The 24,301-nt window shown below is 36.2% G+C and overlaps 1 pseudogene; it reads right to left on the bottom strand.

Moving 5' to 3' along the window:
• Positions 1–201: 201 nt before the first annotated feature.
• LOC140636068 (complement factor H-related protein 2-like) lies at positions 202–14,808 on the bottom strand (annotated as a pseudogene).
• Between the last annotated feature and the right edge of the window lie 9,493 nt (positions 14,809–24,301).

Raw genomic sequence — 24,301 nt, 5'->3', positions numbered from 1 at the left:
ATATAATTTCCTGCCACAGATATTTTATAAATAGTACACATAGCATTTTGGTTCACCAAGTTTTAATGTGGTGCTTTTCTGGAGTGATTCATTTGTCTCTCAGATTATATCATCCAAATAATATTTAACATAAATTCTGACTTATGAATAAAATGAATTAAAAAGTTGAAAAAATAACTGAAAAGAATTGGATTCATAAAGAAAACTTTGGAATAAATGTGCATATTTTAATTTTAGGACTGCATTTTAACCATTGCATCATATACTAATGGGATATGTCAGTTTCCTTTCCTGAGAGTTTACTCGAAATGTTTGCAATGATGTCTTTCTACAATATCCATGTTTACATATAAATTCAATAGTATCCCCGGTTTTAGAATAAAATTTTTTCTCATGGATCCATCGTAAATGTATGTTATGTTTTTCCATGATTTCTTCTGATATCACACATCCCTCTGAAAGTACAAAAATGAACATAAAACATTAAATAGCATACAAATATTTTCCACAGAATTTCAGACTTTCAAGTAGAATATTCTATACTGGGCTCGCACCTCATTCTCAAAACCTTTTCCAAACCAACTCACTGAAAAATCCATCATGTAGATTTAGATCATTTTAACAATTAAGGATGTAAAAATAAGGTACTGTGTTTAATGTGTAATAGTTAAATATTATAATCAGCTATCATATGAAGAGCTTCTATTAAAGGATCTTTTGTTGCTGTTATAGCTTGAACAAGGATTTTTCCAACTTTATTTCCTCATATATTAATATTTGGAAGTCAAGCATTCAACAGAACGGTTGTTTGTTAATCCATGAAAATTCTATAAATAGCAAAACATCATATTCATTATACTGATCTTCCCAATATCTATGAGAATATTAAAATATTTACCTAAGCATTTCAGTGATTCTGACCACTGTCCATTACTGCATACTATATTTCTGTTTCCCCAAAGTACATACAAGGCCTAGCATTGGTACTCGACTTATGATCCTGGAGCATATACTGATAATGGGAATGAGGTAATGTCTCCTTTGGCAATCAACAGAGGGGGCCCACATTTTCTGTTAGGGTTTAAAAAAACATTATTTGATTCGTGAAAAGACCAAAGAAAAACACAGGTTAAAATAAAGCAATAAAAACATAGCAGAGTATTTAGTATCAAGACTTGTGATTTCTGCTGACATAAAGGATTCCCTGAAGAAACTTTAATCACTAAAATGAGAGTTACATTTTAAGCCCTTCCTTTCACCCCACGTGAAAGCATACATAAAGCATTAACAAATGCATCTGCTTTACATTATTTTGGTATTAAAAAGTGCTTTTCTTAGAGAATAAATGCTGAACAGACTGAAAGCTTAGACAGCACCAAAAAGGAGAATTATAGACCAATATCCCTGATGAATTCAGATGCAAAAATTCTCAACAAGATACTAGCCAATAGGATCCAACAGTACATTAAGAAGATTATTCACCATGACCAAGTGGGATTTATCCCCAGGATGCCAGAGTGGTTCAACACATGTAAAACAATCAACGTGATAGATCACATCAACAAGAGAAAAAACAAGAACCATATGAACCTCTCAACAGAAGCAGAGAAAGCATTTGACAAAATACAGCATCCATTCCTGATCAAACCTCTTCAAATTGTAGGGATAGAGGGAACATTCCTCAGTATCTTAAAAGATATATATGAAAAGCCCACAGTGAATATCATTCTCAATGGGGAAAAACTGAGAGACTTTCCCCAAAGATCAGGAACATGACAAGGATGTCCATTCTTACCACTGTTATTCAACATACTACTAGAAGTTCTAGCCTTAGCAATCAGACAACAAAAAGAAATAAAAGGCATTCAAATTGACAAACGCTCCCTCTTTGCAACATACTACTAGAAGTTCTAGCCTTAGCAATCAGACAACAAAAAGAAATAAAAGGCATTCAAATTGGCAAACTCTCCCTCTTTGCAGATGACATGATACTGTACATAGAAAACCCAAAAGACTCTACTCCAAGACTGCTAGAGCTCATACAGCATTCAACAATGTGGCAGGATATAAAATCAATGCCCAGAAATCAGTGACATTTCTATACACTAACAATGAGACTGAAGAAAGAGAAATTAAGGAGTCAATCCCATTCACAATTGTACCCAACAGCATAAGATACCTAGGAATAAACCTAACCAAAGAGGTAAAGGATCTATACCCTAAAAACTACAGAACACTTCTGTAAGAAATTGAGGAAGACAGAAAGATACGGAAAAACATTCCATGCTCATGGATTGGAAGAATTAATATTGTGACAATGTGTATGCTACCCAGGGCAATTTACATGTTCAGTGTAATCACCATCAAAATACCATGCACTTTCTTCACAGAGTTTGAACAAATAATCTTAAAATTTGTATGGAATCATAAAAGACCCCAAATAGCCAGGGGAGTGTTGAAAAAGAAAGCCAATGCCGGGGGCATCACAATGCTGTATTACAGCTGTGATTTCAAGCTGTATTACAAAGCTGTGATCATCAAGACAGTATGGTACTGGCACAAAAACAGGCACATAGATCAATGGAACAGAATAGAGAACCCAGAAATGGGCACTCAACTCTATGGCCAACTAATATTTGACAAAGCAGGAAAGACTATCCACTGGAAAAAGGACAGTGTCTTCAATAAATGGTGCTGGGAAAATTGGACATCCACATGCAGAAGAATGAAATTAGACCACTCTCTTACACCATACACAAAGATAAACTCAAAATGGATGAAAGATCTAAATGTGAGACAAGAATCCATCAAAATCCTAGAGGAGAACACAGGCAACACCCTTTTTGAACTTGGCCACAGCAACTTCTTGCAAGATACATCCATGAAGGCAAGGGAAACAAAAACAAAAATGAACTACTGGGGCTTAATCAGGATAAAAGGCTCTGCACAGCAAAAGAAACCGTCAACAAAACTAAAGGACAACCTACAGAATGGGAGAAGGTATTTGCAAATGACATATCAGATAAAGGGCTAGTATCCAAGATCTATAAAGAACTTATTAAACCCAACAGCAAAGAAACAAACAATCCAATCATGAAATGGGCAAAAGACATGAACAGAAATTTCAACAAAAAAGACATAGTCATGGCCAACAAGCACATGAGAAAATGCTCCGCATCACTTGCCATCAGGGAAATACAAATCAAAACCACAATGAGATACCACCTCACACCAGTGAGAATGGGGAAAATTAACAAGACAGGAAACAACAAATGTTGGAGAGGATATGGAGGGAACCCTCTTGCACTGTTGGTGGGAATATGAACTTGTACAGCCACTCTGAAAACCTCCAAGTGTGGAAGTTCCTTAAAGAGTTAAAAATAGAGCTACCCTACAACCCAGCACAATTGCACTGCTGGGTATTTACCCAAACGATACAGATGCAGTGAAATGCCGGGACACCTGCACCCCAATGTTTATATCAGCAATGTCCACGATAGCCAAACTGTGATAGGAGCCACAATGTCCTTCAACAGATGAAGAGATAAAGAAGAAGTGGTATACAATGGAATATTACTCAGCCATAGAAAGGATGAATATCCACCATTTGCTTCGATGTGGATGGAACTGGAGTATATTATGCTGAGTAAAGTAAGTCAATTGGAGAAGGACAATCATCATATAGTTTCATTCATACAGAGAATATAAGAAATAGTGAAAGGGATTATAAGGGAAAGGAGGGGAACTGAGTGGGAAAAATTAGAGAGGGAGACAAACCATGAGAGACTCCTAACTCCGGGAAATGAACAAAGGGTTCTGAAGGGAGACATGGGAGGGGGGTTGGGGAAACTGGATGACAGGCACTGAGGAGGGCACTTGATGGGATGAGCACTAGGTGTTATACTATATGTTGGCATATTGAACTTCAATAAAAACAAAACAAAATTAAATTAAATTAAAATGCAGACCTCAAAAAAAAAGCTTAGACAGAAATTTCCTTGTTTTTTTTTTACATAACATATTGTAGTATCTATTGGATCTCTAGTCCTTTTTTATTGATTTGCATTTTTATTACAAAATAAATATCTTCCCCCTTAATAAAATTCAAAGAATTACAAATTTGTATAAGGTGAAAGGGAATAGATAGCTTTCTGTCCTGGACAAGATGAGGTAGAAACATTTCTGCTTATTCCTTCTGCTAAGTATAACTAAAAATCCTGAATGTATTGTAAACACCAACATGAAAAGAGATTTCCCAGGCCTAGCAAGACAGAGACATTTCTTACAATACCTGAATTACTCCAGAGAAACCCCACAAAAGAAACCTAAGACCACACCTTTTTCCAACTTGATCAACAGAGGCCAGGTGAGGAGCCTAGACTCTACCCACACTCATAGGGAAAAAGACCCTGTTCCCCCTTCCTGTGAATCAGTAGAGGCCAACTGGGAAGCCTGGACTTGTACCCTGCATGGTAGTAATAAAAGCCTAGCAAATAAAATATTTCAACAAAATGCAGAATTTTAAAACATATTACTCAAAACATCAACATATAATCGAAAATCATTCATCCTAGCAGGAACCAGGAAAATCTCAAAGGAGAGAGAAAATCAACAGAAGGCCACACTAAGATGGCATAGATATTGGAATTATTTGACAATGTTTTTTTTTAATTCAATGGGAATTATAGAACCAAAAAATATAACAGATTTTTTTTAACCCACTGGATAGGCTTAGTAATAGATTGCAGATGCCAGAAGGATACATAAACCTGAATATAGAGCAATACAAATCACTCACTTTCAGACTCAACTGAAAACAAGCAAACAAAAAAATGGACAGAGCTACAGGGGACCTGTGGGAAGATAACAAAAAGGAGACACTCAAGAAAAGAAAGAAGAAAGGATTAGAGATGAAAAAAATATTTCAAAAAAGAATGGCCAAAAATTTCCCAAACTGGTCATAAAACATAAATGCATATACTAAAAAAGCTGGGAAATCTCCAAACAGGTTAAACCCAAAGAAAGTCATGCCAAGATACATCATAATCAAACTGCTGAAAACTATTAAGAAAAGGAAAAAAATACCAGACTAGATAGAAATTATGCAAACCAATGGAAGAGAAAGAACTCAAATATCTGTTGCATGCTCATTTGTAACCATGGAGTCAGAAAGAACTGTCAACCCTGAATTCTATATGCAGTGACACTACCCTGTAGGATTTAAGGGAGAATTGAAGACTTTCTGAGACAAACAAAAACAGAGAATTTGCTCCAGCAGACCTGTCCTTAAAGAATTTCTCAAGGAATTCTCTAAATAGAAAGGAAAAGGTAACAGAAGAATTAATACTTCAGGAAGGACAAAAAAAAAAAGAAAGAAAGAAAGAAAAATAGGGGTAATATAACAGACTCTCTTTTTCCTGTTTAGTAGGTTAAATTATGTTTGATGTTTGTACAAAATTACATCATTTGAAATGATTTGATATTGGAGCAAAACTACATCATATGCTAATGTATGTAGAGGAAATACTTGAGAACTTTATATTAAAAATGTAGGGAGACTCAGTGGACCTAAACAGAATCAAAGTTCCCACAGTTCACTTGATGTGGTAAAATGTCAATAGCAGGGGGAGTGATAAGCTATATATGTGCATCTTCATACTTACAGCAACATTAACAAAACTATACAAAGAGATACACTCAAAAACAATATAGATATATCAAATAAAATGATTTTAAAATGTTCCAAAAATCCACGGGGAAGGCAAGAAAACAGGAATGAGAAACAGAAGAAACACACACAAAACAAATAATAAAATGACTGACACAGCCCCTGATCTATCAATAATTACTTTAAGTGTAAATGGTTTATATACTTCAGTTAAAAAATTGAAAATGGGGACACCTGGGTGGCTCAGCGGTTGAGCATCTGCCTTCAGCTCCCGCAGTGATCCCCTGGCTGGTGATCAAGTCCCACATCAGGCTCCCTGCAGGGAGCCTGCTTCTCCCTCTGCCTATGCCTCTGCCTCTGTGTGTGTGTGTGTCTTTTTTTTTTTTTTTTTGTATATTTTTTATTGGAGTTCGATTTGCCAACATATAGCATAACATCCAGTACTCATCCCATCAAGTGCCCCCATCAGTGCCTGTCACCCAGTCACCCCATCCGCCCACCCTTGGGTGGCCCTTTCCACTACCCCTTGTTCATTTCCCAGAGTTAGGAGTCTCTCATGTTCAGTCACCCTCACTGATATTTCCCATTCATTTTCTCTCCTTTCCCCTTTATTCCCTTTCACTATTTTTTATATTCTCTGAATGAATGAGACCATATAATGTTTGTCCTCTGATTGACTTACTTCACTCAGCATAATACCCTCCAGTTCCATCCACGTTGAAGCAAATGGTGGGTATTTCTCTGTGTGTCTCTCATGAATAAATAAATAAAATTTTTTAAAAAATATAAAATAAATTAAAAATAAATAAAAGTTGAAAATGGCAGGATGACATATAAACAAGATCCAACTGTATGGCGTCTAAAAGAAACTCACTTCAAACGTGAAAACATAGGTGAGCTCAAAGTAAGCGATTGGAAAAAATATATATGCCAGGCAAAAGTTGATATGAAATACTACAAGTGGCTAATATAATATCACCTTTGTTGGCTCCCTTTATTTCCTGAACTGTAAACACTAGAAGGTTCTATGACCAAATTCTCAGACTTTTTTTTTTTTCTGTATACACTAATCCCTGGAATAAACTCAGCTAGTAAATTACCTTAAAATATAATCCACATGCTAAAGAAGCCCAAATTTATATCACATTCTATGATCACACCCCAGCTGCCTATTTCATGTCTCAATATGGAATTTCATAGGGCTGTCAGGTGCACTTAAGGTAGCTTTAATACATTTATTCCTCAGGAAATAACTTAATGTCTTAATGCTTTTTTTAAAAAAAAAAAAGATTTTATTTATTTAACAGAGCGTGCACAAGCAGAAGGAGCAGCAGGCAGAGGGATAGGAAGAAGCAGGCTCCCTGCTGAGCAAAGAGACCTACACGGGGCTGAATCCAAGGCCCTGCTATCATGACCTGATGATTAGGCAGATGCTTAACCAACTGCGCCACCTAGGCTCCCCTGAGTGTCTTAAGATAGGGAATTGTCCATGATTCCAACTGTTCTTTTAATCTGGCCAAATATCTCATGAAACAAATATACTACATTACTTAGTTCAGTCTGAAAAAATTAATTTTAAGCACCATGATTTTATTTGTATTTTTTAAATATTCCATAAGAGAGAAATGGCAGCTGATGGTGACAGTGGTTCAGAGAAGACTGAGGACCAGAAGGGGAATGTGACCTCCCCAAAGTCACAGCATAAATGGTAGAGCTGGAAGAGAACTGAAGTCTGTAACTGAAGAGACCAGAGGTCTTTCTGTTAAAGTCTTGGGAAACAGACAATTTTTGCAAATTATCTTGTGGGAAAAATGCCTAAAGTCAAAAGAAGCTGGAAAGCTTCCCCAGATGGTTGATGGTTGACAGAGCCAACACTGGATGAATTATATCAAAAGATGAAGGAAGCTGAAACAGAATGGCATGAGGGAAAAAGGAAAGTAGAATCTCTGTGGCCTATCTTCAAGATCCACCACCAGAAAACCCACTATATTTTTGAGGCACAGGTGACACACTGAACTTGCAATTGGCTTCTGAAAGGGGTGGGGCGGTCTTGTTTAGGACTGAGTATTTTATCTGTGAGATCTTCTAGATAGTGTTAGGACTGAGTTCAACTGTAGGACACCCTACTGGTGTCAGATAATTGCTTGGTGGTGTGGAAAAAACAACATCATAATAGGAAGGATCCTCATACCAATTGAATAACACATTTCAGTCAGGATTACAAATAGACATCCTCAGTGGACGTAAGATAAAATCCATATATGATAACTGAAAATTTTCAGTTTTACAATTTGGTTTTGCACAATTAAAATAAAGCTAGCTTTCTCCTCTCTGTTTCCTTTCTATATACTACCCATTCCTGACAACTGATCTTGTCTAAGTAATCAAAGTGTACCACCTTTTTAAAAAAAGATATTATTTATTTATTTGAGATAGAGACAGCATGAGCAGGATGTGGAGAGAGGGAGAGGGTGAAGCAGACTCCCCACTGAGCAGGAACACTGCTAAAGGGCTTGATCCCAGGACCCCAGGATGATGATCTGAGCCAAAGGCAGATGCTTAACCAAGTGAGCCACCCAGGTGCCCCAAGCTCTTCCACCTTTTTAAAGTATTATGATAGAACCATATTTGATAGAACCATTAGATAGGTGATAGATGATGATGATGATGATGATGATGAAGATAGATAGATAGATAGATAGATAGATAATAGATAGATAGATATAATATGATTGATATATGATACAACCATTCATAGAAATTTTAACTTGCTTCTTTTAATATATTGTTATATGAAATTATTAGGATTTCATACAAAATATCATGTATATCTGAGAAGCAGCACAGGATGTAATATCAAGACTTGTATGATTCTGAAGAAAGAAATAATTCATTGGTGAAATTCTAATCACATAAAGTAAGAATTGCAATATTTTGTAGCCCTTCCATTCATGCACTAGAAATATATATTTCTGCTTTCCCACATTCCAGTATAAAAATGATTTTCACAGTGACAGATGATGAGCATTGCATAGTTAGCCATCATATAAAGTTCCTGTACTCTTATACAACCTACTACAATGTCTCTTGGGACACTAATAATTTAATTTTTTCATTGTTTTTAAAAATCAACTCCTTGCAAAAATTAAAGAAACAGATTGATGGAAGGTAAAAAGAGTATATTAACTTCCTATTTCAGAAAGATGGAATAGAAGCATTTATTCATATTCCCTCTGCTAAGTATAACACAGAAGTCTGACATATTATATAAAACAAACAAAGAAACTCAGACAATGCAGAGAAGTCAAATTTGCTGGGGATATAGAAACAAAAGGAGCAACGGAGCTGTGAATTGCTTGAGCTTCTTTTTGCTTCTTGCACATCCCAGACCTATGATGAAAGAAACTTTCAACCTAGAATCATGAAATTTACACCAAAAAAAGCCCCCAAAGAATCTGCTCTCTTTCTAAGCAAAATACAAGAAAAACAGCCTACAAAGACAAACACTTTTTTTTCAATAACCTAACATATCCTTAAAAAAAAAACATGATAGAAACACTTCAGAATGCCTATCCATCAGCAAAGGCCAGGGACACCTGAGTGGCTCAGCAGTTGAATGTCTACCTTCAGCTCAGGGCTTGATCCCGGGGTCTGGGATTTTTTTTTTTTAAATCTTTATTTATTTATGATAGTCACACAGAGAGAGAGAGAGGCAGAGACACAGGCAGAGGGAGAAGCAGGCTCCATGCACCGGGAGCCCGATGTGGGATTCGATCCCGGGTCTCCAGGATCGCGCCCTGGGCCAAAGGCAGGCGCCAAACCGCTGCGCCACCCAGGGATCCCCCGGGATCTGGGATTTAGTTCCACATTGGCCTCCTTGCAGGGAACCTTCTTCTCCTGCCTATGTCTCTATGAATCTCTCTCTCTGTCTCTCATGAATAAAGAAATAAAAATCCTTTTTAAAAAAAAATCAGCAAAAGCTAAATGGATAACTTAGATTTCCAACCTGCCTTACCAAATGCAGGTGCTCCTTGCCCTTCCCATGATGTCAGCAAAGGCTGACTGCTTATGCTATACTTATGTCCACAGTTGCAGCAATAAGTACCTCTCCTCCCATGGTATCAGTGGAAGCCAAGTACATAGTTGGAAATGCACCTTGCTTGGTAATAAGGTGGTGTCAATCCCGTCTAGGGAGGTGTCAGCAAAGACAAGGGATAGGCCTTCTACTCCTGCCCAGCACTAATAATTCATTGGCTCCTTTATCTGCAAGAGTTGTGTCAGTGGAGGCTTGATAAAATAGAAGGTTTAAATAAAACTCCGATTCTCATTACATTATACCCCAGCGGTCCAGGATACAATTGGGAATTATTCATCGGATCACGGTTCTTTTCTCAAAGGAGAAAAGAAAATGAACAGATGCTAACTCTAAGATCACTCAGACTGTGAAATTCTCCTTGACATGGAATTTAAAGAACCTAAAAAGAATTATAAATTGAAAAATATAGATTAAAAAGATAACATTTAAAAAAAACCCTCATTGGGAAGAGCTCAGTAATAAATTGGAGATGATGAAAGAATGAATCACTGATATTGAAGATAGATGAATGGAAATGACCTAATCTAAAAATAGAATGAAAACACACAAAATTAACAGACTGCAGGGACTTGTGGGAAAATAATATGATTGGCATTCCATAAAGGGGGAAAGGTATAGAGCTAAAAAAAAAATACTTAAAGAAATGTGGTCAGGAATTCCCCCCAAATGCATGTAACATATAAATATACATATTCAGAAAACTGTGCAAGCTCCATACAAGATAAATCCATATCAAGACACATGATTATCATCAAATTGCTGAAGATTAAAGAGAAAGAAAAAAGATCCTAAACATAGTTAGAGAAATATAATGCAGAACCAATAGGCAAACAATGATTCAAATGGGAGATTACTCATCCAAAAATAAAGAAGCCAGGACAAGTGGCACAATATTTTTAAAAGTGGTAGAACAAAAGAACTACTAACCTCAAATTTAAGAAGAAAAGAAAATATAACAAAGAGAGAATTAGTGGATTTGAAGGTAGGTCAAAAGAGCAGTAAGAAAAAAGAATGAAGAAAAATGAGAACTAAATGAAGAAAAATTAATAGGTGAGACCTTCCCAAATTTGATAAACGATATTATCCACACATCCAAGAGTCTCAACAAACTTCAAGGAGAATAAACTCAGACTCACATTAGAATCAAAGTATCAAATCCAAAGATAAAGAGGTAATCTTGAAAGCAGCAAAAGAGAAGGAGTGCAGTGCATATGAGTGGTCCTAAATAACATCACTAGTCAATTTCTCCTTAGAAACCATGGAAGCTAGGAGGCAGTCATAAGAGGAGGGGAAAAAGCTATCAAACAACAATTTTATATCCAGTAGTAATGTCCTTCAAGATTGAAGGAGAAATTAAGACATTCCCCAATAAACAAAAGCTGAGAGAAATTGTTACAACTAGACATGACCTATAATAAATGCTGAAGGCTGAATTTTAAAGACATTAGACAGTAACTTGAAGCTAAATGAAAACATGAAAACAAACTTGAAGCTAAATGAAAATAATGAAACCATTAGATAATTATTGGTAATAAAGGGAAATATAAAAGCCATTATTATTGTGTTTATGTTTTTAAATTATTTTTCTTATATGATTTACAAGGCAAATGCATGAAATAATAATTATAAATCTATGTTAAGGGGAACACAATAGACAAAGACATATTGTGTGACAATAACATATAAAGGGGAAGGAATGAAGATGTATGGGAGCAGATTTTTATATACTACTGAAGCTTAGCTGGTAACTAATTCAAACTAGGTAATTGTAAATTCAAGATGTGATTTATAAGATGCAATTTGTAATCCCCAGAGAAACTACTAAAATAAATCACTAAAAAATGAGAAAAGAATCAGATTGGTTCACTACAAAAAAAATCCAAAAAAAAAAAAAATCCAGCAAACATTTTTTTAAAAGGGCATTAATGGAAAACTGAGGACAAAAAAGATATGAAACGTTCAGAAAATAATTTAAATGGCAGCAGTAAGACATTTATTATCAGTACTCACTTTAAGTGAAGCAGAATTTTGGAGAAAGAATTTTAAAAATGGGACATTTGTGTACTGTCTACAAGAGACTTGCTTTATTTTTTCCCTAGCTTTATTGAGATGTAACTGACAAATAATATTGCATAAGTTTAAGGCATCCAACATGATGAGTGGATACTTGTGTATATTGTGAAATAATAACCACAAAATCTTAGTTAACATATACATTACCTTACATAATTACCCATGTGTGTGTATGTATGTGCACATGTGGTGAGAATATTTATGATCTGCTCTTCAGCAACTTCCAATATTGTATACAGGAGAGTGTTGTTAACTAGAGTCACCAAGCTATACGTTAGATTCCCAGAACTAACTCATCCCATAACTGGAAATTGATTCTTCCTACTGGCCCTCCTCTCTTCTTTTCTTGGTCACTCCAGATTCATTTTCAAAATAGTGATCATTATGATCTTTTTTTAAACTCATTTTGTGCCATTTTCCTGCTTACAATCTCCCAGAGGTTTCTAATTGCATATAGACTAAAAATCCAAAATATGCATTATGGCCTATAACTTCTAAATTAATTAATTTATCACTCTGCCCCATCATGGATTTGCTACATTGGCCTCCTCATTTTGCTTCAGTACATCCAAACCTTTTGATGACTTCAGGTGATTTATCTAACCCCTCTCCAGATGCCATCCTTATGGTTGGCAAAGATTAGAAAACTATGTCATGTGAAATATGCCCTTCCTCTGGCCACTTTTATCAATATTGCCTTTTATAATGTGCATGATTAATAATCTTTAGTTTTCTATTTTCTTCTTTTTAAAATTATTGTTATTTTTACTGTCAGTTTTCCAACTTGACACTATAGTCTATGAATAAAGAGATACTGACTCTTGTAGACCATTGATCTCCAACAGCTGTGGTACTGCCTCACATATAGAAGTTCACAATAAATATTGATTAGATGAATTAATAATGAGTGGGAAAATACAGAGAGCTAGAATAGACACTTAGAGGCTGTGACTGTGCTTTAGGAATCTTATTATTCCCAAGACCCTTATTCATATCCAGCAACTGCTTTGTTTCCATTAAAAGTATGAGAAACTCCAACTCAACTTCAGTTCCAATATATTCCTATTTTCAACATGGTTTTTTATGAAGGAGTTTTCCAAGTTCTAAATTATACCCTGGAAACCTAAATTTTAGAAGTACAAAGTTCTAACAATGTGGAAATTAGCAATGTGTTTGTTCTAGTCTTTAAATGATAGAAATTTAGCATTTGCCAAAAAAGATAAATGTCATGTAGCTATGTTTCCTAGCAATAATATCTTGCAAATGTGGTATTTTAACTATTACACTATGTAAAATTTAATTTATCCTCATGTTGTGTCAACTAATTTCATATGATTTCATTATAAACATTAAATTTGTGTTACTAAAACATGCAAGTATCTTTCAAAGATGTTCATTGTGTTCTTGACTAGTGTTTTTCTAATACTTCCTACATTTAATTCCTGTAAGCAAACAAAATTATTTTCTAGTGATTATCCAGAGACTTCCATATCTACTCAGACACAATCAGAGCCCTAAACCTAAAAGGGGGATAATCACAACAGCAACACTGCATATCTTTCACGCTGCTATGTCTTTATAAAATAAAAAAGAATACAGGATCCCAACAACAGTATTTTACTTACCCATCTGATTGCATTTAGGAGGGGTGAACCAGCCACTCTGCACATGTGATAGCGCTCTGATTATGTAGCAGGCTGTAGCCCGTATGACAGACAATTTGTATAGTATCACCTTCCTGGTGTATCTGTCCTGAAGATGCCGAATGACCATTCTCCACCCAAGGGAAAAAGCACTGCCCTAAAAACCCAAAACTAATTAAATCTTGCAATGAAAGAGTCTTATATTTTGCAAGCTTCAAAAGAGAAATCAAGCACAAAAATTCATTTCTTAAAAATTAGTTCACACAAGTTAAAAAGAAAAAATATGTAAACACCATTAATCACCATGTGTGTATATAAAACTTTTAATTTATGAAATTCCTCTAGATATCAGTAAAGTTAGTTTTTATTTCTCATTTGATTGTCTAAATTGCTTTTTGAAGGATGAGATGACTTTTATCTCCTTTGTCTTTTTTACTTTTACCTTTCATGACACTGTCTTCTTCACTTCTCTACTTTTTCTCTGTACTCACTGAGAGGGTAAGACAGATATAATTTTTTAAAACAAAGATAGGATCAATAAAAAACACAAAATTGAGGAAATTAGCTTAAAAACCCTTCTTGAATATTCAAAGAAACAGCACATTTTGAATCAGATATTATACATACAAATAAACTCTCTCTTTTAAAAGACTTTTTTTATGTTTTTATTTGACAGAGAGAGAGAGAGCACAAGCAGGGGGAGCAGTAGGCAGAGGGAGAGGGAGAAACAGGCTCCCCTTGAGCTAGAGTACAATGTGGGGGCTTGATCCCAGGACCCCAAGATCATGACCTAAGCTGAAGGCTGAGGGTTAACCAACTGAGCCACCCAGGTGCCCCACAAATAAACTCTCTTAAGAAAATCTACATTCATACAATTACCAAATGAATGTGTTTAAATTAAATAGTAGCAGTTAATATTATTGACCATTAGTATTTAAAATGAAAAGATCTAGATATTCCACAAAAGTTTATACTTGTTTGTTTGTTTGTTTTTTCTGATTTAATTTCCACAGTTTCTTACAAAAGAGGAATGATGGGCAGCCCAGGTGTCTCAGCGGTTTAGCGCCACCTTTAGTCCAGGGGGTGATCCTGGAGTCCTGGGATCGAGTCCCACGTCGGGCTCCCTGCATGGAGCCTGCTTCTCCCTCTGCCTGTGTCTCTGCCTCTCTCTCTCTCTCTCTGTATCTCATGTATAAATAAATAAAATATTAAAAAAAAAGAGGAATGACTATCTTGCCTTTGCTGGCTCCTCCAGCCCCCAGTTCTATGATGATTTAGATGTGATCCACCCCCCACACACATTTACCCCATATCCCCTTCATCCCCATCTTCCCCAATGAACGCACTGAATAATTCATCAAAAAAGGACCAGGTGCTGATAATTTGAGTCCAAAGTGATTGTGAAGGAGATGCAAAGCTGTGATCACAGAAGTAGTAAAAATGTTTTCCCTTAGCAACTGGGAAGTTTTGTTTATATTTGTCTTCATCATATATGCGTCCATGTTTTATTTCTGGAAAATCACAAGTTCTCCCTTAAGGAAAAAAAATAGTGTCACATATGAATAATTTTATTTTAGTAATCACATTGATTAATTTATTATTCTACTTAAATTAATTGTTCCACTTGTATTTGTGATTCAAGAACTGGGACAATCTATAACTAAGAGTACAAAGGTATTCAAGGCGTTTGTGATGTTTAAGTTCTTCAGAAGTATTTCCAAGGTTAAAATCACACAGAAAAATGTAAACACTGAGAAAAGAATAAAAGTGGTTCCATCCAGTAGGCTTCTCATATCTAAAAACTTTGCTTTGGATGGGATGGTCAGACTATTAATAGTTTTCCATTCACTTCCTGGGTTTCTTCCTCCTCTGTCTTCTGCAGACCTACCCTCAGAAATCTTAGCCCTTTCCATCCTTCTACTCTAGGCAATACATTACATAGGACATATGAACACATATGAAACTATAACTGTAAAGTTGGTGGCTTAAATATCAGAAATATATTTTCTTGTAATTCTTGAGGCTAGAAGTCAGAGGTCAGGAGTCAGTAGGAATGAATGGTTTCTTCAGTGGCATCTCTCCCTGGCTTGTGGATGGCCTCTTCTACGTGGGTCTTCACATCATCTTCCATTTATGTGTCTGTGGCCTAATTTCCTCCTCTTATAGGGATACCAGTTTTATTGGGCTAGGATCCATCCAAATGACCTTGTTTTAATTTTATTTCTTCTCTAAAGACCCTATCTTTGTTTACAGTCGCACTGTTAGGTCCTGGGAGTTAGGATTTCAGCATTTGAATTTTGCAGGAACACAATTCAACCTACACTGCTAAACATACAAAGTTGTATTCTATATACAACACAGTGTGCTTCTGACAAAGGAGTTCATTTCTCCTTTGAGAAACATTGGTGCAACCCAAAGTCACAGGGCATTCATCTCAAAGGCTGCTTCCAGAGATTACTGAGGGAGGACAGTTTCAAACTTGATGGGATGCTTTGTTGTATTGCTGTTATTGTTCCCAGTAAAGGGAATTCCCCAGGTATAGTCTTTTTTTTTTTTTTTTAGATTTTATTTATTTATTTATGAGAGACATACACACACAAGGGGAGAGAGAGAGAGAGAGAAAGAAAGAGAGAGAGAGAGTGGCAGAGACACAGGTAGAGGGAGGAGAAACAGGCTCCATGCAGGGAACTCGACATGGGACTTGATCCCAGGACTCCAAGATCACACCCTAAGCCAAAGGCAGATGCTCAACTGCTGAGCCACCCAGGCATCCCCCGCCCGCACCCCCCCCAGATATAGTCTTAAAGAGCATATAAAACTCTGTGTGTGGCAACTTACTAAAATAAGTTTTAGTAAATTCAGGAGTAAAGCATAGTGATTTATATTCTGTTCAAAAATAGTGCAGTGAAGTATCTTAAAGCACATTAGAGATTAAGTTTATAATACTTTGGAAATGAGAGTTTTTGATTTTAAAAGAACTAACCTTTGAAATGATATCATAATGAAAAATTTATAAAGACATCAAGGAAGGAGAAAAATGTAATTGTATAAATAAAAACCTTAAAGATTTTACACATTACGCAGCAAAAGACTATTAGAACTAGTACACAACATAAATTGCTCTCTAAAGTTTAAAAATCTATCAATTGTATTTGTTATGTCATAAGATATAATTACTAATATACAAGGACTGAATTCAGAGATATAATCTAGAAAATATATTACTTGAAAAGTGAAAACAAATCAGTGAGCAATGTGCTACAATTAATGCTCTGAAAATTATTTATTCAATATTTACCAGTGGACTCAGAAATGTAAATTAAAGTTTATTGTCTCGATGCTAATTTTGTTGAAATATTAAATTGGTCATAATTTCTTTTAACGGCTTTATTTTTGTTAAAGATTTATTTATTTATTTGAGAGAGAGCAAGTAGAGGGAGGGGCAGATGGAGAGGAGCAGACTTCTCCTTGAACCCAGAGCCACACACAGGGTTCAATCCCAGGACCCTGAGATCATAACCTGAGCTGAAACCAAGAGCCAGAGGCTCAACCAACTGAGCCATCCAGGTGCCCCTTGTAATAGCTTATAATTAAAATACAGTAAACTGAATGTATTTGAAATGTCTGATTTAATAAGTTTCTTTGTGTGAGTAAATTGGGATAGCAGTTTTCACCAAATAAAATATCAATTACTTTATATAACTAAACTACTAGCTAGGACAAATACATATTCTGAACTCTAAAGATAGATATTTTTATGTAAGGGATATGTATATACACATATACTTTTAAAAATTAAATATCTGGGAATCCCTGGGTGGCTCAGTGGTTTAGCGCATGCCTTTGGTCCAGGGCATGATCCTGGGGTCCCGGGATTGAGTCTCACATCAGGCTCCCTGCATGGAGCCTGCTTCTCCCTCTGCCTGTGTCTCTGCCTCTCTCTCTCTGTGTCTCTCATGAATAAATAAATAAAATCTTTAAAAAAAAAGAAGAAGAAAGAACTTAAAAAAAAAAAGGAAAACACTTAAAAGCAAAGAGTTGGTAAAATATTGTAGTTAAGGCAAGAAAAGAGAAAAAATACTGGAAATTTTAACTTGAAATATAAACAAATCATAATGAAAAAAAAAACCTCTAGTTCTATATACTATTTTCCCTCAGTCCTGGAGTTTCCCAGTGCCACTTATTCAGTAAACTTGCTCTTCCCTTGTTCTTCCTACAGTTCTTCTGAGGGAGGGGCCTGCTGCACTGATTCTCAGGTGTCTGTGCCTGGGCAGAGATATCCCGCCCTTGGCCAGGTGGCCTGGCTCAGTGTGAGCTGTTTATCCTCTGAGACCTTTGTTCCCTAGAGGCCCCACCTCTCCTAGGTGAAAAGTGAAAAGAAGAAAAAAAATTTAAAATGGCAGGAGCCAGATCTCCAGCTCCGGAGCCAAGAGCTCCCCACGAGTACCAAACCACAGTCTCCCAGTCCACACTGGCCTAGATGCTCCTGGGGCAGGCATGGGTGCACTGATCTGCACAAATTGAAGGGTACTCAGTGGCAAGAGTCCCTTGCCTCCCAGAGTCTGCCTCATCTGAATGGAATGGAGGATGGCCTCCTCCATCCATTGCCAGGATCTAGCATAAAGGGAGCTCCAGTGCTGCCCTGCGAAACTGGCCAGCTTCTCCCAATTGCCCTGAAGGGTTGTGGTGTTCCAGGCCTTTACCAAGATCCCACCAGGGTTTGTGGTGAGCTTTCTCCTGGGCGCCCCTGTTATTATTGTGTCTCCAGGAATATTGAGGCTTAGTTGCTCCTCCTGTGACTCTGCCCTATTCCCCTGCTGAGCACCTCTCAGCCAGGGAAGGCTCAGGCATGGGTTTTTTAAAGTTCCCACTTGTCCAGGGCTCAGATTTCATGCCCTGACTTTCCATGGCTTCCACTGCTCAGCTTTTGGGCCGGCTTGTCACAGCTCCACTTTTGCCTGGCTTGTCATAGCTCCCCTCTCCCACCTTTTTTTTCTTTGCCTTCCTACCTTGTCAGAAGTGATCAATTTTCTCTCTGTAGTGTTCCAACTGTTCTCTCTTTACATCTCAGGTTGAATTTGTAGATATTCAGGATGTTTTGAAAGTTATCTAGATAAGTTTGTGGGACCAGATGAATTGAGGACCTCTACTCTTCTGCCATCTTGCCTCCTCCCCAAAAATTGATCAGCTCAGATGATGTTGAATTCATTAAGGCAAAAGAAAAAAGGCATGAAAATTGTAAGAAAAAAACCATAATTATGTAATTTAAAAATTTTTAAAGTATTCCACAAAAAAAGCTATTAGAAAAAAAAGCTATTAGAACTAATGCACAAAAAAATTTCTTTATATTAGAAACAAAAAATGGAAAATGGTTTTTTTTTAAGACACCATCTTTTTTTTAAGATTTTTTTTATTTATTTGAGAGAGAGAGCACAAGCAGGGGAAGACAGAGAGGGAGAAGCAGACTCCCCACTGAGCGGGGAACCTGATGCAACTGGATCCTAGAACCCCAGGATCCTGACCCGAGCTAAAGGCAGATGCTTGACCAACTGAGCCACCAGGTGTCCCAAGGCACCATCATTTATAAATATTAAAAAACTTAAACTATTAAGGCATAAATTCAAGAAAATATCTGTAAGCTCTCTATACTGAAAATTTCAAAACATTACTGAGAAAAAAACTTAAGAGACCAAAAAAGGAAAAATGATGTTTATGGATTAAAAGACTTTACACCATTAAGATGTCTATTCCACCCAGTTAATTTGTGCTTTGGACAGGACCCAAGTAAACTCTCTTACTCGACCAAAAAATAATTGACAATGTTATTCAAAAATAATGTGGAAATGGACAATTAAATATTGAAAAAGAAGAACAAATTTGAATCTTATGATACCAGATTACTAGATATACAATACAAATATTGTTTATCACAGTGTATTAGTGTCTACACTGATGAGAGAAAAATTGATCAGTGGAAAAAAGGGAGCCCATAAATACACCCATACACAGATCATTTGTTCTATGCACCAACACAATTCAATGGAGAAAGAAAGTTTTTCCCTAGAAATGGTGGGCTAACAACTGGATTTTAGTATAGTAAACAAAATTTTAAATTGGCCTTTTCTTATACCAACTAAATCAATTAAATTTGGATCATAGAACTAAATATAAACCTCTAAAAGAAAGAATTGTGTTATACCTTCAGTCATTCATGATAGACCCATATTTATTTACTAGAATTCAAGTTAGTTTTCAGGAATAATTTAAATTTCCAATCCAAACAAAAAATCATCATGAAAAGGAAAAAAAAAAGTCATAGATTGAGAGAAGACATTTGCAATACATATATTGGACAAGAGACTCATATGTATTCTATATATAGCAGTTTCATAAACCAAGAGTAAAAATAAGCAACTCAATTTAAAAATTGCAAAAATCACCTCACAAACCTAGACACAATGTGTTCAATATCACTATCGCCAGTGAAACTCAAAAGAGAAATCTCACATTAAATATCACTCCACTCAGAGAATAGCCAGTAATTAAAACACTATGGTACCGGCCTAAAAATAGACAGTTCAATCAAATAGACTAGAAAACCCAGAAATAAATCCAAAATCATATGGCCAATTAATCTTCAACAAAGGAGGAAGACACAATGGGAAAAAAACCAGTCTTTTCAACAAGTGGTGTTGGGAAAACTGGAGAGCTACATGCAAAAGAATAAAACTGGACCATTCTCTTTCACCATTCATAAAAATAAACTCAAAATGGATTAAAGACCTAAATGTGAGGCCTAAAACCATAGAGTACAGGGAGTAAATCCTCTGACAGCTACAGGAATATTTTTCTAGATGGATCCTGAGGCAAAGATGTAAAAGCAAAAATAAACTGTTTGCACTATATCAAAATAAAAAGCTTCTGCACAGCAAAGGAAATCATCAACAAAATTAAAAGGCAACCTACTGAATGGAAGAAGATATTAGCAAATGAGATATTTGATACATGGTTAGTATCCGAAATATATGAAGAATTTATAAAACTCAACACTCAAAAAACAAATAATCCAATTAAAAATGGACAGAAACATGAACAAACATTTCTCCAAAGAAGATGTTTAGATGGCCAACAGACACATGAAAAGATATTTATCATAACTCATCCTCAGGGAAATGCAAATCAAAGCTGCAATGAGATATCACCACACACCTGTCAGAGTGGATAAATCAAAAACACAAGCAACAAGGGCTGGTGAGGATGTGGGAAAAAAAAGAAACACTCTTGGACTATTGGTGGGAATACAAACTGATATAATCACTCTGAAAAAGAGGATGGAGCTTTCTTTAAAAACTGGAAATAGAACTATCCTACACTCCAGTAATCACACTACTGGGTATTTGCTCTATTATGTTAATAGAGTGAATTCCACTTTTATGCATGAAAGTAAAACATTCTTCAAAGCAAATTGTTTTAGAAGCTTGTATACATTATTTGATATCATTAAATTAAATTAAACAGTTAATTATCCAAAGTGGAAAAATTTTCTTATTTTTATGTTTTTTCAAATAAAGCTTTTTATGGAATAATTTTAGGTTTCAAGAAAAACTGCAAAGATCATTTAGATGAAGTCTTTGAAAAGTTAATGGAAAAATAAATGAAGAAACAATGATTAGATTTATTACATAAACATTGAATAAACATAATTTTTGTAAAGTTAGCATGCTTTCAACACATTTTTAGTTTCTTTGTATTAACAGATGTGGCTTAAGTAGAAAATAGATGGCTGTCTTTTACAGAGATAGGATTTTTAAGTAGATTGTAATTACCCAGTGTTTCATTCAAACATAAAATATTACACTGAACAAAAAAAATATATTACACTGAACAATTTATACATTTCAAATTGGATTAAATTGCTCAATCTTGGCAGGATGAGCAATCTTGTTTGATTGAACAAAAGATCAAATAAAATTTAATTAGTATAATCAAACAATTAATTAAGGACTCATAACCTCTGTTTCTGAGAGAAGCCAAACTCCTCATTAAAGCATTTCTAACTACATTTTTTTCTTGAAAATAGTGTTCAGGAGGAAATTCAGCTATGGCTGTGGTAATAAAGTTGGTCAGAAATCAACAACAGAATAGATTTTATACTAGACAGAGAACCAAATATTATCCTTAATTAATTCAAATGTTGTCCTGATGGAAGCATTTCTCTCTTTGGAACAAAAATTTCCAGACCAACAAAGTATAAGGCCCCAGGTTTAGGAAAAAAATTTTTTTGCTAATGGATCAGAAGGAGTAATGAGTCATGTCATTCCCATTTCCACCCCTTGATTCTTGAACCTGCTAACCCTGGACTAGAGAAAGTCAGAAACAATGCTGTGTGGATTTCCATGATAGTGATAAGTTCACAGATGGTTGTTTTGGCAGAAGCATTGTGTCTAGTGAAGACATATTCACAACCCAGATGATCTATTCCAATAAGAATAAATGGAAGTGTCCAATGTAATCACCCTGCCAGCAGATAGCTGGATAATCACCCCAGAGACTGTGCCACGCCAAGAAATCAAATCGGTCTCTGTTGCTAGCAGAATGGGTATTCAACAGTGTCTGTAGCCAGGTAGTCTTGGTGACTGGGAAGTCCGTGTTTCTGACCCATGCATAACTCCATTCCTGTCACCATAGCCCCTTTGTACATAAGTCCAGTGGGAAATGATAGGAGGGGCTGGGGAAAGAGTATGACTGGTATCCACCAAACGGATCACCCTTTCCACCTGATTTTTTAAATCTAAATATGATGATTCAGATGTGTCCTGAACATTCACAAAGGACATAAATATCCTCACCTTTTTAGCTCATTCAGAAACATCTATTCACATACCTCTTCCTTTGACCTCACAACAAATTATCCAATCATGTTCCTTCTAAGTCCTGGCTCATTCAGTGAAACCATTGGGTATAGCCCATGAATCAGTATACAACTGCATGTCTGGTCATTTCTCCTTCCAAGCAAAATTAACACCCACATGCACTGCCCAGAGTACTGCCCCAGAGTGTTTTTCTTCACCACTGTCATTCAGGGATGTCCCAGAACAGAGCAGTATTTTCACATCTCTCCACTTTCAGGCAGTGCCTGCATATCATGGAAAACAAGGCTAAGATTCCCCTTCCTTCTACCAACTGGTCATAATGTACTCATCACACGGTCATAGATGCAGGCTAGAAAAGGTAATGTAACAGGGGTGGGAATTATGGTTCTTCATATAATTTACTTGTGCCTTCAGGGCCTGAACAGGCCCAAGTTCATATATGCCAGTAGTGATGGACTACTACTGTGCATGCCCAATTTTATGACTTGGTGGTTCAGACACACCAGCTCATGATTAGTAGTTCAAGTCACATTGTAAGTTGGTGGTCCATGGTCAAGTGTTCAGATTCTATGAAGATCCAGTGGCAAGCCAAAAAGAGTTTCTCAAAAAAAAAGACAATATTTATTTATAGAAGATGACAGAACTTTGCCTTGAAATCCAAAAGGTTTGCACTGTGACTCACTATAAAAGCCTGTAAAAGACTCCAAACAGCATCCATATCTACCAGTGATATTTCAAGTACCAGGGATAGGTCATAAGGCCCAAGTGGCAGAGCATCTTGCACAGATCATGTCTCTGTGAGCCAGATCATTTTGATTGAAATGTCCATCACAGTAACTGTCTCCACTTACTTTGGCCATTAATTCCAGCCACATGACCTCTGCACACTGGATCCAATTATAGCCATCGCATTTAAGTTTCCCAATTAAGTGTCAGTAATTCCCACCGTAATTTTTCAACCTACAGAGATGGGTAGTCACAGAGCTCTTAAAAGATGCTGGGACTTTCACTCACAAATTTGTTTCTCATAGTTGTGGTGAAAATGGTGCCCTCCAGACCTTCCAAAGGCAGGTAAGCAGGTCTTAATTGCTAAAACCATTCTAATATTCCAATTTCTCTAAGCCTTTGGATCTCTTCCTTTAAAATGTATAGAGGCAGTCCTGGCATATTTAGGCTTTATTTAGGGTAGGCTACCCTGTGATCAATGTTTCAGCCAACCAGCCCCTAAACTGCAACACTAAATCCAGAATCTCTGCTTAGTGGCCCCATATCAATATATTTGGCTGGATTCCACTTTATGTTTATCTCACCTTTATCATACATTCATTAGTGCTGTTAAAACTATCAGAATTGAGAAAGAATGCCAGAAATCTTAGAACAGCAACCCAGAAAACTCATCCTGAAGATTTTCTTCCTTTAGAATCACTCTCATTACCAAAATCTGTATTCATCAAGGTTCTCATGAGGAATAGAACCAATACCCCAAAGTATCACACACACACACACACAAACACACACACACACACACACACACACAGAGTGACAGAGATAGGCAGGAGGATAGACAGACAGAGAGAGGTAATTTTAATGAATTAGCTCACATGATTGTGAGGCTGGCAAGTCTGAAATCTGCAGGGCAGGTGGCAGACTGGAAATCCAGGAACGGCATAGGGTACAATCTTGATATTGAAGGCGGTCTGGAGGCAGAGTTCCTTCTTCCTTGAAGGCTTTATCTTTTTTCTTAAAGGCTTCAATGTATTGTATGAAGTACACCCACTTTCTTTAAAGTCTGGGCTTCAGAGCACCTGGGTGGCTCAGTGGTTGAAAGTCTGCCTTCGGCTCAGGTTATGATCCCAGGGTCTCCCTCTGCCTATGTCTCTACCTCTAAATAAATAAATAAATAAATAAATAAATAAATAAATAAATTTTTAAAAATAAATGCACATGA

This window comes from Canis lupus, chromosome 6, assembly GCF_048164855.1.
Source record: "Canis lupus baileyi chromosome 6, mCanLup2.hap1, whole genome shotgun sequence".
Lineage (NCBI taxonomy): Eukaryota > Metazoa > Chordata > Mammalia > Carnivora > Canidae > Canis > Canis lupus.
This window is presented reverse-complemented; position numbering and strand designations above follow the sequence as displayed.